This window comes from Brassica napus, unplaced genomic scaffold, assembly GCF_020379485.1.
Source record: "Brassica napus cultivar Da-Ae unplaced genomic scaffold, Da-Ae ScsIHWf_1075;HRSCAF=1531, whole genome shotgun sequence".
Classification (NCBI taxonomy): Eukaryota; Viridiplantae; Streptophyta; class Magnoliopsida; order Brassicales; family Brassicaceae; genus Brassica; species Brassica napus.
In genome coordinates this window covers 81,949-94,903 of record NW_026014501.1, presented here as the reverse complement: position 1 = coordinate 94,903, position 12,955 = coordinate 81,949, and positions in this window count along the sequence as shown.

Genomic DNA, 12,955 nt, shown 5'->3' with positions numbered 1-12,955 from the left:
CTCCCGAAACTGACCACCAGTGCAGATTTGACATGTTGCAAAGGTGACCATTGGCTGAACATTACACTTCCTTAAGACGGAGGGTTCGTGGACAAGTGCATAACCGCGTTTCCCAGCCCGCAAAATACCACCAAGATAGTAGAATGAATCCGCTCCCACCATCTCTATTATTTTACACAAAATTTCTTCTGGAAGATTGGGGATGTTTAGAGATGCCATACTATTGAGTTCTGTTGGAGATGCTTATTAGAAGCATTGAATATGTATATATAGAATAAAGAAATAAACAAAGGAGTCTTATGAGTTAATAGGAAAGTTATTGTCCTCTCCCACATTTTGTACCTAACACACTCAGAGAAATAGTTATTGCAATCAATTTTTAAATTTTACACTAATACTTATTAAATGAAACAGTAAAAACACCAACTACTTCTGAAATTGTTTTCCTTTGAAACAAATAACTAACACACTATGGTGAGATCTTGCATGGATTTTATACTCCAATAACCCTAAACCCTAAACCCTAAACATGCAACCCTAAACCCTAAACTCTAAACCCTAAACCCTAAACCCTAAACCCTAAATATATAAGAAATACGATATAAAACCTTCAAAGATAAACTGATCTGTTTGAATTATAGTGTCTGGATGAATAAAAAGATACAATAACCGTTAACAATTCGGTTTAACAAACGAAATGAAACATGCAGTATACACGTCTTCAACCATCGTTTTGAACTTTTGCGTTTCCAATAAATTCTTCATAGGTATCCATCGCGTATTTCTGACGGAATATGTCCACCTTTTTTTCATCGATCTGCCCCATATCCTCATAGGAGTATCCCGCTGCATGCATTTCCAGAAATTTGACCGCGCATGGTCCACAGTCGCCAGACCTTTCGTTGAAGTAAATATTGTCTGGACGCACCCATGAAAATGCTTGGTCTTCTTCAGGATGACTACTATCGGAAGGAGGCGAAAACGCAGCTAAGACATGAGGCAATGCGCGTAGAAGATAAGCCATGTGCTTGTTCACCTCATTATCAGACTCATTAAGGGGAATGTTGCAGTCCAAAATCTCCACTTGTCTGCATGTCAAGTTGATCACAAGACCAACCCAATGATCTTTTCCCCACATCATTGGGGCGTACACCCTGTCCACATCAACCAACAACACCTTCTTGTCATTCCGACGCGGCGTTTTTCTGGTGAAACTGAAACTGACAAGCCCTCCCCAGTTGAATCCCAATTTATCTGAGGCCTTCTCGAACTCTGCGAACTTTGATATGATGCCGGCAATACTGAAGTAGTTTACAAATCTGCACCTCCGACTCAGAAAATTGCGTCCATGTCGCCTTACTAGCATACTAATTAGCACAGAAATGTGCTGAAAAATATGTACAAACCATTAGAATATTAAATCGGTGGAAATCCGTGTTGTAACTTGAATAAAACGGATTAAGTTCTGACGATTTGAATACCTCGGTACTGACCCAATTTGTTGGCCTCGCCAACGACAGGAAGAACTTATTTGAGACATGGATCCCAATAACAATTTCGAATTCCCTGAAATTTGAAAACAAACCAAAAGTCAATAGTAAACATTTGACAGTCCAAGAAATTTATACAGTATATCCAAACAACTTACTGTGCCGGTTTCTCGCGGAGAATTGACTGAAACTCTTGAAACTGCGCTTTCTCCAAGTCTGCTAAGGGCGTATATTTGGGTTTCTTGCAGCTTTGGAAAAGCTTCTTCAATCTCTTGTCTGGGGGTGTACACTCCTCCAATCTTTGTTGAACGTCTCGGAATACGCTTCGTCTGGAGGTCATCTTTGTTGGTTGAGCTTATTGGAATACATTTCCCTTCTAGCTCTGCTTTTTTTAATGACCTAGTCAGATATCGACTCAGCTTCGAATTCCCAACGTCTGGTGTGCGAGATTCAGTCATCGGATCATCCTCTGGCGGTGTCTTGTAATCTTTAGAATTTGTCGGTGACGCTTTACCACCTTGTTCCTCCGGCGGAAGAACGTAAGATTCAGGATGAGACCAAACGGTACGCATCCTACAAGTGTTCTCCTGTGGATCTTTATAGACATTGTCACTCCGTGTCCCCTTTTCAACCTCTTCTGCTAACAAATTTAGCCCTGATATTGCAGACTCATCTCCCCCCTCGCCCTGACAACGTTCAGATATAGCTCATTCAAATACTTCGATTCAGATGTAGTTTATATGTTCACCTAACAACTTGGGTGTATACCTGACAAACTAAACTGAACTCCTGATAAAAAAATCCGAACACCTAATCAACATAATCTGTACACCTGGCAAAATTAGCTGAACACTTGACTAACTAAGATGAATACCTCTGAAACTCACCTGAAAACTATCAAACAGATCTGTATACCTGACTACTTAAGCAAAAGACCTTTTAAATTAACCTGAATACCAGACCAAACAAATCAGTATTCCTGTAAATCTCATAAATTAACCTGAATACCTGAACTATTAACCTGAATACCAGACCAAACATCTAGCCCGAGATCTTTGCTGATCTTTAATCTCCGCCAATCAAATATATTTTCATATTCCATAAATTTATTTTTGCATCGATTTATTTATGACTAAGTCAATATATTTGAGTGTTAATATTAAATAGTAGTACCCGCGATGATGAAATTTTTGTATTAGAATATGTATTGAAAAAAGTTATTTGAATATTTTAAAAATAGAAAATATATTAAATATTTTTTTTGTAACGCAAATATATTAAAATGTTAAAAGTACATTTCAACCAATTTTTGAATTATAATACATATCTAAAATTCAGGTTACGTTCGCAACGGATTGTTCTCAATTGGTGAAAATGGTTTCAGAACCAGAAAAATAGCCAGTTTTTGCAAGTTATTTGGAAGACATCAAGACCCTTAAAGAGAGTTTCTTTATCTCAGAGATCGTTCATGTACCTCGGATGAAAAATTTAAAGACGGACAGTCTAGCACGCAGTGCCAAAATACAATTGTCTTTTGTCGTTCAACAGAGATCTCTCTGTTTAGTTGATGACAAAAAAAAATACATATCCAAAATTCAAAAAGTATTGATATGTGTAAGTTTGACATTATATAGAAACCCTTTTCTACCTACACCTATAAACCACGAAGAGTAATATGGTTTCGTGCAGCCTAAGGAATCAAAATATTTTGATGATAATTTCGAAGTACTAAGTAAATCATGTATTATCAGAATCATGTGCCTTTATCATTTGAAGTTGTATAGATATTTATGTTGTAGCACCGAGCTTCAAGGAATTATTAATATATATACCATGAGGCATGCATATTTATTTTGTGAGTATGTAGTTTGTGTAGATATTTTTTGCTGAATGATGTGGTTTTGGTATATTGGGTGAAATCGGTCACGTTATTGTTTCTTATAATGAGACAGGTTTAGAGATTGGTGCTCAAACGAATGTAATCGGTCACGTTTTTCTGTAAGAAATAAAAGTATTGACTCATGTATTATGTATTGTTAGAGAAATATAAGGTAAATTATGTGGTATAGTGTTTTTGTCTACCAGATTATGTTGTATAATAAATAAGATGGTTGACTAATGTTCCGAATTGTTAAAAATAGAAAGCAAGACCAAAATATTAACTGGTTAATGAAATAGTCCAAACAACATTTTTAAGTAGATTTATTTAAACTCCTTCCCTTTTAATAGAGTAGATTTACAGCTAATCATGTCAGATATAAAATGTTTTTTCTAATATTCATCTTTTTAGCAACTACAAATAAACAAAATTAAACTGAAACATCAACACGAAAACACTTACTTTCTGGAAAAAAATATATATGTTTTTTTTTGAAAAAAGGCTTTCATATTAAAATAAACGATTACAAGATAAGACCAAAGATCTTATAGTTGGATAAAGTTTGTATGAAACAAGTTTCATGAAAAATATTGAACCCCAACCTATGAAACAAAAGAAGAGATTAAGAGAAGCGACAATACAATGAAAAACAAATCCTAATGATGAGAACCTCGACCGCGACGGCCTCGTTTTCCCCTCTCTCGAACAGTCTTCCAATCCATGTCTTGGTACTTTGCTGGGGGTTTTATTTCTCTCGTACCTCTTGTCAAGCTGAGTGAGCATGATGCTCCTGTCTCAGCTTCATCTCCATCACCTAGCAATGTGTAACGAGAAGGACTCTCAAAAACACAAGACATAGGTGTTGTTGTTAAAGGATCAACAACATAAGTTCCTTGGACCTCAGTGTTGATAAAGGTTGATGGAGAAGACTCCATAATCAGTGTTGTAATGGGAGTAGATGATGAGTCTACTAATGTGGGTAAAGTTTTGAAAAAGTTTAACGAAGCAGTGTGTGTCACCTGTTGAGTGAGAGGAGAAGAGGGTAAACTTGCTGTTGTGGTGTCTGTAACATGGTGATCAAGTACAATATCAGAAGAATGTAGTGGTTGCATGATGTCAGCTTCAGACTGAAGTCCCTTTTTCGCTGTAGTATGGATCTCAGAATCATCTGAATCTGCAGGGGAAGAGTTTTCATTGGCTTGGAGGATCTTTTTCCCAGTAGCCAGAGATGATGAGGTAGCGTTATCCCTTTCTTGAAGGACAATATCAATAACAGTATCAATATCCAGTACGGGGACGTCAGCGGGTATCTCTTTTGAATCTGAAGCTGTAGCCGGAGCCTTTGCAGTAGTAGGAGGCAGGAGACACCTCTTTGCTTTGTGTCCAAGATTACCGCACCTCTCACACATAGAAGGGATCCATGTGTACTCAACATTAACAAGGAAAATGTGACCTTGTTTATCATCCAGTGCAATAAGCTTTGGGAAGTCTTTGTCCAGCTCCATCTCAACTAAAACCTTTGCTTCACCCATATTGATGGGATCAAGTCGGGGTTTGTGCGTAAGGATAGGCTCTCCTAGTCCTGAGGCGACATGACTTATTCCTAATCTTGAGTAGCAACAATCAGGGACGTTCTTCAAGTTAGCCCAAACCGGTAAGGTAGAGATTTCAGGGATTTTAAAAGAGCCTTCTGGAGTCCATGGCAGGACAAAAAGTAAACAATCATCAATATGCCACACTCCTCTCTGAATGATCCAATGACGAGTAGGCTGGTGCGGGATATGAAACATGAAAGAGGAGTCTCTAAGCTTCTTGCAACTGATTTTACAGTTTCTTCCCCAAATTCTATTGACGACGGCATGTATCAAACCTCTCGGGGGTAAAGAGCACTTGTGGAATTTCCCAATGATATATTCATCTTTATTTTCAGGACCTAGCCTAAGCACTTTCGAAGGAATAGACACCTCAGGTGTGCCATCCAGACGATAAGTTGGAGTGGCTGCTCGATAAAGATTCCGTGACTGAGGACTTAGTCTCGCAGCCCATGGAAAACAGAGACTCCCATCCGCTTTCAGTTCTGGTGGTGGAAGCTTCTCAACCAGAGGTTGGAAACTACGAGTAGGATAATTACTTTTCGGTTGCTTGTTTAGTATCCCATCATTTAAAGTAGGCCAAAGAGCAGCTAACTGATTCCCAACAACCACTGGATCATAATCTTTAGGAGTACATGGTTCCGGAGGAGTGGCTGGAGATTTGAATAACAGCGGCTTTGCCCAAGAACCCAATGAAGGGACAAATTTTTCTGAAGTTTGAGGAAGACTGTCCGGTGAGATGATTGGCGATACATTAACCTCAGAAATTGATGTATGCGTCTCCTTTGGAGGGGGAAGAACCGTGGAGGCAGAAGGCAAAACATTTGTGACCACAAGACTTGATTTGTTGTTACACATGTTTGGGTCCGATGGTGAGACGCTACTGATAGAATCAAGAACATTACCGCCAGCTTGAGTGAGAGAGTCGAGTGTCTTTTCCAAACTCAAGGGAACATCGACGGTTCTAAGCAAGAGGTCAGTGGGTTCAGAGGCAATGGGAAGGGCAGTATTTGGAAGAGGATAAGGGGTGGTTGATTCAGTTGCAAGGTGAGTGGTAGAAGAAGTAGGATCAACATGAAGTTCAGTGGTTGAAGAAACAAGAGCCGAGGTAGTTACAGCAGCATGAGGATTGGTGGTGGTTACAACAGCAGGAGGATCGGTGGTGGCTACTACAACAGGAGGGTTGGCGGTTGCAGCAGGAGGATCGGCGGTTGCATCAGCATGAGTATCGGTGGTGGTTACAACAGCAGGAGGATCGGTGGTGGTTACATGAGAAGCTTATGCTTCTATCGTCGGTGACGGTGCTAAAACAGGGGATGTGCGGTTTGAACTTGATGACCATCGTCCAAGATATGGCCATCGAGGGTCCGGAGGAGGAGTATGTTGGAGCTCAGAACCGTCACCTGTGACGGCACCAGAGGCATTGGACCTAGTTTGAGCGCTTTGCAAATTCTCCATTGGAGTAGAAGCTTTAATCCCAGATTCCATAGAGAGAAACAAGAGAGGAGAAGGAGGAGAAGAGTGGGTAGGACGCCGGTGGATGGCTATCGGCAGCGAGACACACACATCCGCCGAATTTCAGTCAGATTTGAAGGTAGGGTTGTCGCCTTTCTGTTCGCAAAGTTTGGGGGCACGTACGTTACACTCACTGATATGTATATAAAAAAATATGTATGTTATCGCATAGTTAAGAAAAAATATTACACGTATAAATGAATTGGGTCCAAAATTGTTTGCATTACATTCTGGGAATTTGGAAACTATGAATAATTGATTCGTGAGAATTACATTCTATATTGTTTGCATTTGTGGATTGAATTTGGCATCAATGATATTCAAGACTTTTATTCTCTATTAGATGCAGGGAAAATGATCAGCTTTCCAAATACGGAGACACGAAAACAGCTCGGACCGTAATGTTAGCTGAAGTAAATAAACTAATCGAAGAAAATCCTCTTTTTCTTGACAAATTGACGTTCTCTACATTAAGGTCTTCGAGACTGCGGACGCTCATTAATCAAAGGTATGTTTCTTAATTTTTCTTCCTCGTGACAATTGAATACGTTGCTTGATTCATTGTGAACATGTTTGATTTTTCTTAAAGAAGAACCTGGTGTAGTAAGCAGAGCCGGCCCTGAGATTTTGGAGGCCTGTAACAATGTCTTATGTAAAATTTTTTTTTATCTATTTAGGGGTCTAAAATATATTTTTGGGGGCTTATGTCTATGCAATTTTTTTCCAAAAATTTTGGGGACCTGTTGCAAATGTTTCATAAGGCATTGCCTAGGACCGGCTCTGGTAGTAAGTTACGATTAATGGGTGTCCTTATACCCCTCGAACAATCATCACTGGAAAAGGAAGCTAAGGATAACACGGTTTTTGTTGGTATTTGCCTATTTCGTACTGGTAATCATGCATTCTTTTGAGAAATGTGTTCATATGGAATCTCTTTAGTATTAGCGAGGCTGTTAAAACTTAAAATGTGTTCCTGTGTGTTTGATTTCGTTCGAATTCTGACCTAGTCTATATATTACAAACTTTCGTCTTATTCATCTAATAAGGAGAATTTTAAGGGCTAATAGCATCCGCAACGGTGGGACTTTCGTTTGGAGTCTTTAGAATTTTTTTTCGATTTTTTAATTTAAAAAAAAAAGAAAAAAAATTCAACTAATCACAGACTACTATGCGTCGTAAGGACCCGTAAATAGTGCAACGATTCGCTAAGAAACAATTCTTATTTAAAGATTTTAAAGATGAAATGATCCTTAATTTTTAATAGAATCTACTAGTTATTTAATTATTTTTTTCTTAAGAATTACTTTTTAAAGATCACCGCTGCGGGTGCTAAGTAACAATTTATATTATCATGGTTGCTGCATTGTGTGTCAAACGCGTGGGAATTTGATATGTTCGAATTATATATGAGACAAAATGTCGTTCTCGTTTGACAAGACCTGACAGGTGTATCTAAGCTGGATATGCCTACTATAGCTCTGCAGCCTATATACACAAGCTGAGTAATTGCGCTTTTGCATCTCTCTCCAAGTACCTAATTATCTTTTGTTTTGCATGAACTCCTAATTGACCTCTCTTTCGTGTATTTCCAGCCAAATTTTTTTTTTGAAACTTATTTCCAGCCAAATTGGCCATTTTAAAACCCTATAACATTAATAAAATTCACAAGAGTTATAGAAACATAATTTTAGTGAACTACCTAACATATATCATCACTTCAGAAAGTGGTTTCGTACGTATTTGAATTGAAACTTCGGACCACTTGCATGTGCTATAACACGATCCTACTGATTTGTTTCGATAACTATACAATTCGTAATCTCTGGCATCGGCGGAGGTAGAGAGGAGGGAAGGTGGGCAGTTGCCCAATTGTTGAAATATTTTTTTTCATTGCTTTTTGGAAAAATTTATGATTACGTGTTGAGATCTATTTAAATGCCATCCATGATTTTGAGCTCAAATTGTATGTTGCCCCCGGTGAACTTTTCGTCTGGTTCCGCCAGTGATCTCTGGCACATGCTATTCTTCAGTTTTTTATCAATCTCTAATCATACTTGTGGTAAATGTTGCATAGGCTTGTTAGTGTTTCGTTATCACCACTATTCACGTTAGCGATTGTTTAGATATAATGGCCACGAAGTGTCTGATACTGATATAGTTATCAAATACATTAACAGTAGTTTCCATGAAATCTCTCATCACTAAATACTCAAAATAACTGAAAATTATAAAAAGAATAAAAAAAATTGCTGTCCGATAAATTTTCATGTATGTTTAGATACTTATTTTACAAGCATCATTCACATATTTATTTTTAATTGCTTCTAAGATATTATTGCTTGTATAAACTCTGCGACCTTTCAAAAGTGATTGGCCAATTAATAGAAACTTATTAATCTAAATATTATTTCATTTATTATATTCTTGATTTTATATCCATTTCCTTTTATTAAAATATACCAAAACAATTTATATATTTTCCGTAAAACAAAAACCTGTAAAACGAAATCCCATGATTTTGATATAATTATACAATTATATAATAACTATAATATAGTCCTCATATAAAATATAAATGTTTATATGACATTTATATAAGGGAAATTGGAATTCATATACATAGCAAAACCAAAAATCAAGTTTATAACCATAATAACCTTTTGGTTATGATATTCTTTGTATAATATGTATAATGATTAATGACAAAACTACCATTTATTCTTGTTCATTCCCATTCTTGTTCTTATTCTTGTGAAAATTTTTTTCTCATTATATTGATCTCTGTTCTCTTTTTTTTCCAATGAATATTTACAAGTTTTATAAAACTCAGTGAGTACTTTACACGACATATAATTATCGTATCCAACAAGTGATTGTCTGATCTTTTCTTCATATATTTGTTTGAGTCTACAATTTTGTTACTTTCCAATGTATGTGGATTAAGAAACACAGAATCTGCAGAACTATGGGAGAAATAAACAATATGCATTGTGTTGTACTATTATGTTTGATAAACATAGAATATAAATTCTTTCTTAATGTTACAAGAAAATATGAATTTGATAATGTGTATTTTTAGTAGATGGTGCTTTAACATGAAATTTTCGGTGTGATTCCTTACAACAAGTGTATCTCATATATGATACATAGCAATCACATTGTAAAAATGCAACCATCAATGAAGAATACACACAAATTTTTGCAACAATTCTTGTAAATACTATACTATTCTATTTTTTCTAAATATAGTGTAGTCCTGCTCATCTTCCTCCCCCTCTCCCTCTCCCTCCCCCTCCTCCTCCTATCCATCCTCCTCCTCTTCCTCCCCCTCCCCTACCTTTCCTTCTCCTCCTCCTTTTTCTTTATCGCAGTGAGCCATCACTATCACTCTTTCTTTAACTTATAAACGGTTTACATTGTGATGTTTCTATGTATCAAGTTCTCTATCCTTTGAAACTGATAAAATCATTTGTGTGACTATACTGTATGATGTGTAGAATAGCATGACAAATTTAGTTTTGGCATTTCAACATCACGCGTACGCGGCAGGAAGGAGAGTTTGGTCATGTTTGTGCGTAAATTGTCTCATCCAACCTGAATTACTGTAATATGGCTATATTCTTCATTTTTTTGTATGAATATTCAGCAAATTCACCCTTTATATAACATATGCTTAGACATGTTTTTTTTGTCGACTTTATGTTTCATTAACATGCCAGAAGGCATTGTTTATTCTATGGTCATCAGGTTTTACAGCATTAAAAGTCCAACGGATAAATTAAATTTTGTGAACTAATGGCCCACATACAAGAATCTCGAGAAGCTTCAAGTGCCACGTCCTCAACACGTGTAAAACAAGCATCAAATGGGCGGCCCAATCACTGCCCGAGAACTCCATCGTCGGAAAGCCCTCTTCACCGCATCTCGAACTTCTCTATCCACCGTAGAATCTCCATGGAAATTGAATCAGAGCAACGACGACAAACTCACCCTTTATGTAGAGGATGGATTTGACCATCCCACAAGGCCCGAGGAATAGAAAGGCCTGGCCCGGATTAAGTAGAGCGACGGCTCGATCGGTCGGCTCAAGAGTCAGGTCTCTCGGCTTGACTCTTGAGTACTTTTAGTCAATCATCATCGACTGAAGTACATTCGGCTCAGCGGCTGCTCGGACGCCTACGGGCTTCTCGGCCCAGCAGAGGAGGCCCACCAAGATGGCGTAAATTAGGTCAAGGACGAGGCATCATGACGTCTATATAAGGGAAAGGGGAGACAACGAGAGGAGGATCCGAAATCACTGACTAACACTTGGCGGCTAGATTAGGGTTTTCACCTTTGCTTCATCTCGCCGTTAGTTGTACTTTTTCGGTAGCTCATCGAGCCACCGGCTTCCTTTCTGTCGCACTCTCTTCGTTTCCCTTGTAACCGACTGAACGTTTTCTCCGACCATAAATAAGACGTCTTTGTTAAAACCCATATCTTCTTTATTACCGTTTTCCGATCAAACAGTTGGCGCCCACCGTGGGGCAACTAGCAAAGTAACGTCAGAACTATGGTCGTTAACAACGACAGTTCTTCGTCAGGCGAGGAGCGCGAAGCTTTTGAGGTGACACCGGCTCCAGAGGCGACACCTACGCCTACACCAGTAACTCCACTTCCCCATCCTGCGTCTATGGAAACTATCCTGGCACGCCTCACCCTACAAGAAGCGGCGCAGAAGGCGGCAGTTGACCAAATCACGGCGATAGCAAAGATCCTTGCTCCTCTCGCCGCAAACGCCGAAGCTTCAACGGCGCAGTATCGTCGACACCTGTTCGTCACAGAACGAACCACCGACGTAGCACCTACGCGGGATAACGATAACCAAAGCGCCGGTAACGACATCAACGCGCACACCGCAAGCGAACTAGCCGCGTTGAAATAGTCGGTCCTCGACATCAATTCGAAGATCCACCAGGTGACGACGTCCGCGCCCCAAATCGAGCATGTACTCGCGGAATCTCTTCGTACACCCTTCACGCAAAAGGTTACCAGTGTGCAGCTACAGAAGATGGAGAAACTCCGTCTTCCAACCTTCAAAGGTCTCTCTGACCCTTCTACTCACGTCACGTCTTTCAACAAAGCGATGCGACGCGCAAACCTGACCAACGAAGACAAAGACGCCGGCTTTTGCCAACTCTTCGTCGAAACCCTAGAAGGACCGGCCCTTACTTGGTTCACCGGCCTCAGAGAAAACTCCGTCGACTGTTTCCACGACCTCTCAACGGCTTTCCTTAAGAACTATATCATGTTCACCAACCAGGAAGCGACCGTGTCAGATTTGTGGAACCTCACTCACGCCAGCGACCAAAGTCTCCGCGACTTCATGGAGAAATTCAAAGCTATTGTCTCGAAGATTGATATTCCCGATCATATCGCCGTCGAATCTTTGATGAACACCTTGCACGTCGACTCCACATTCTGCCAGTATCTCTACCGATATCCGACAAAATCTGTCTCCGACGCCATCGCTCGCTCGCACAACTTTATCCGCATGGAAGAAGACACCAGGGCAAAGTTCGCAAAAGAAGCAGCAGCGAAACAGCGACCCTCCCGAACAAACGACACCCGCCCCGAGCCCCGCCAGCACTCCTCCGGTGGAAATACCACTCAGAAGCGAGGCTACGTTAGCTCGGTCGGTGATGAGGAATCTCCAAAATCAGCAGCCATCACGCGAGAGAAAGGCTGGAACCACTGGGATCGAGACTCCGCTCCGAAGCAGTCAACCTCATCCGAACCAGCGAGTTCAAACTCCGAGGAGCCAAAAAAATGGTGCCTCTACCACAAAAGGGATTCCCATGACACGAAGGAATGCAAGGTCCTCATCGGGCAGTTTTTCGACGAGGTCACTAATGAAACAATCCAAATGCCCACTTCTCCTACGACACCGAAAAACACCAAAAGCTGGAGTAAGAACAAGTAGAAGAAGGCACAGAAGTCTCAAAAGAACACGGCCCCGAGCGAGGAAAGAGAAAGCCCTGAGCGCACTCCCGTCAACAACGTTGGCCCCGCCAACGATTCGTCAGAAGATGAACACCCGCGTCGCCGGCGACGAGTGGAAGTCATACTCTCTCGCCCTTGCGACTCCTCTGATGACGACGTCCCGACAGTGCAACCAGATCTGCGCGATAAATTGGAGAGCAAGGATAAGCAGTCTCTCGCTCCCTCGAAAACAGATAAAGACATGTGCATTCTATTGAAGCGAAAAAGCGCCACAAACGAAAGCACAGGAACCGCCGACCTCCGTGCGACCATCTCCAAATGCAACACTCGGAGAGTCGGTCAAACTGGCGACCTTCGCGACCAGCTCAATTCGAAGGCCGAAGACCTACGAATCCAACTCAACCGTTCGAAAGGGTCCGATCTGCGACGACGTCTCGAATCAAAAAAGAAACAGCCCGCAGAAACTCCTATATTCGAGAACACAACTGACGATTTGA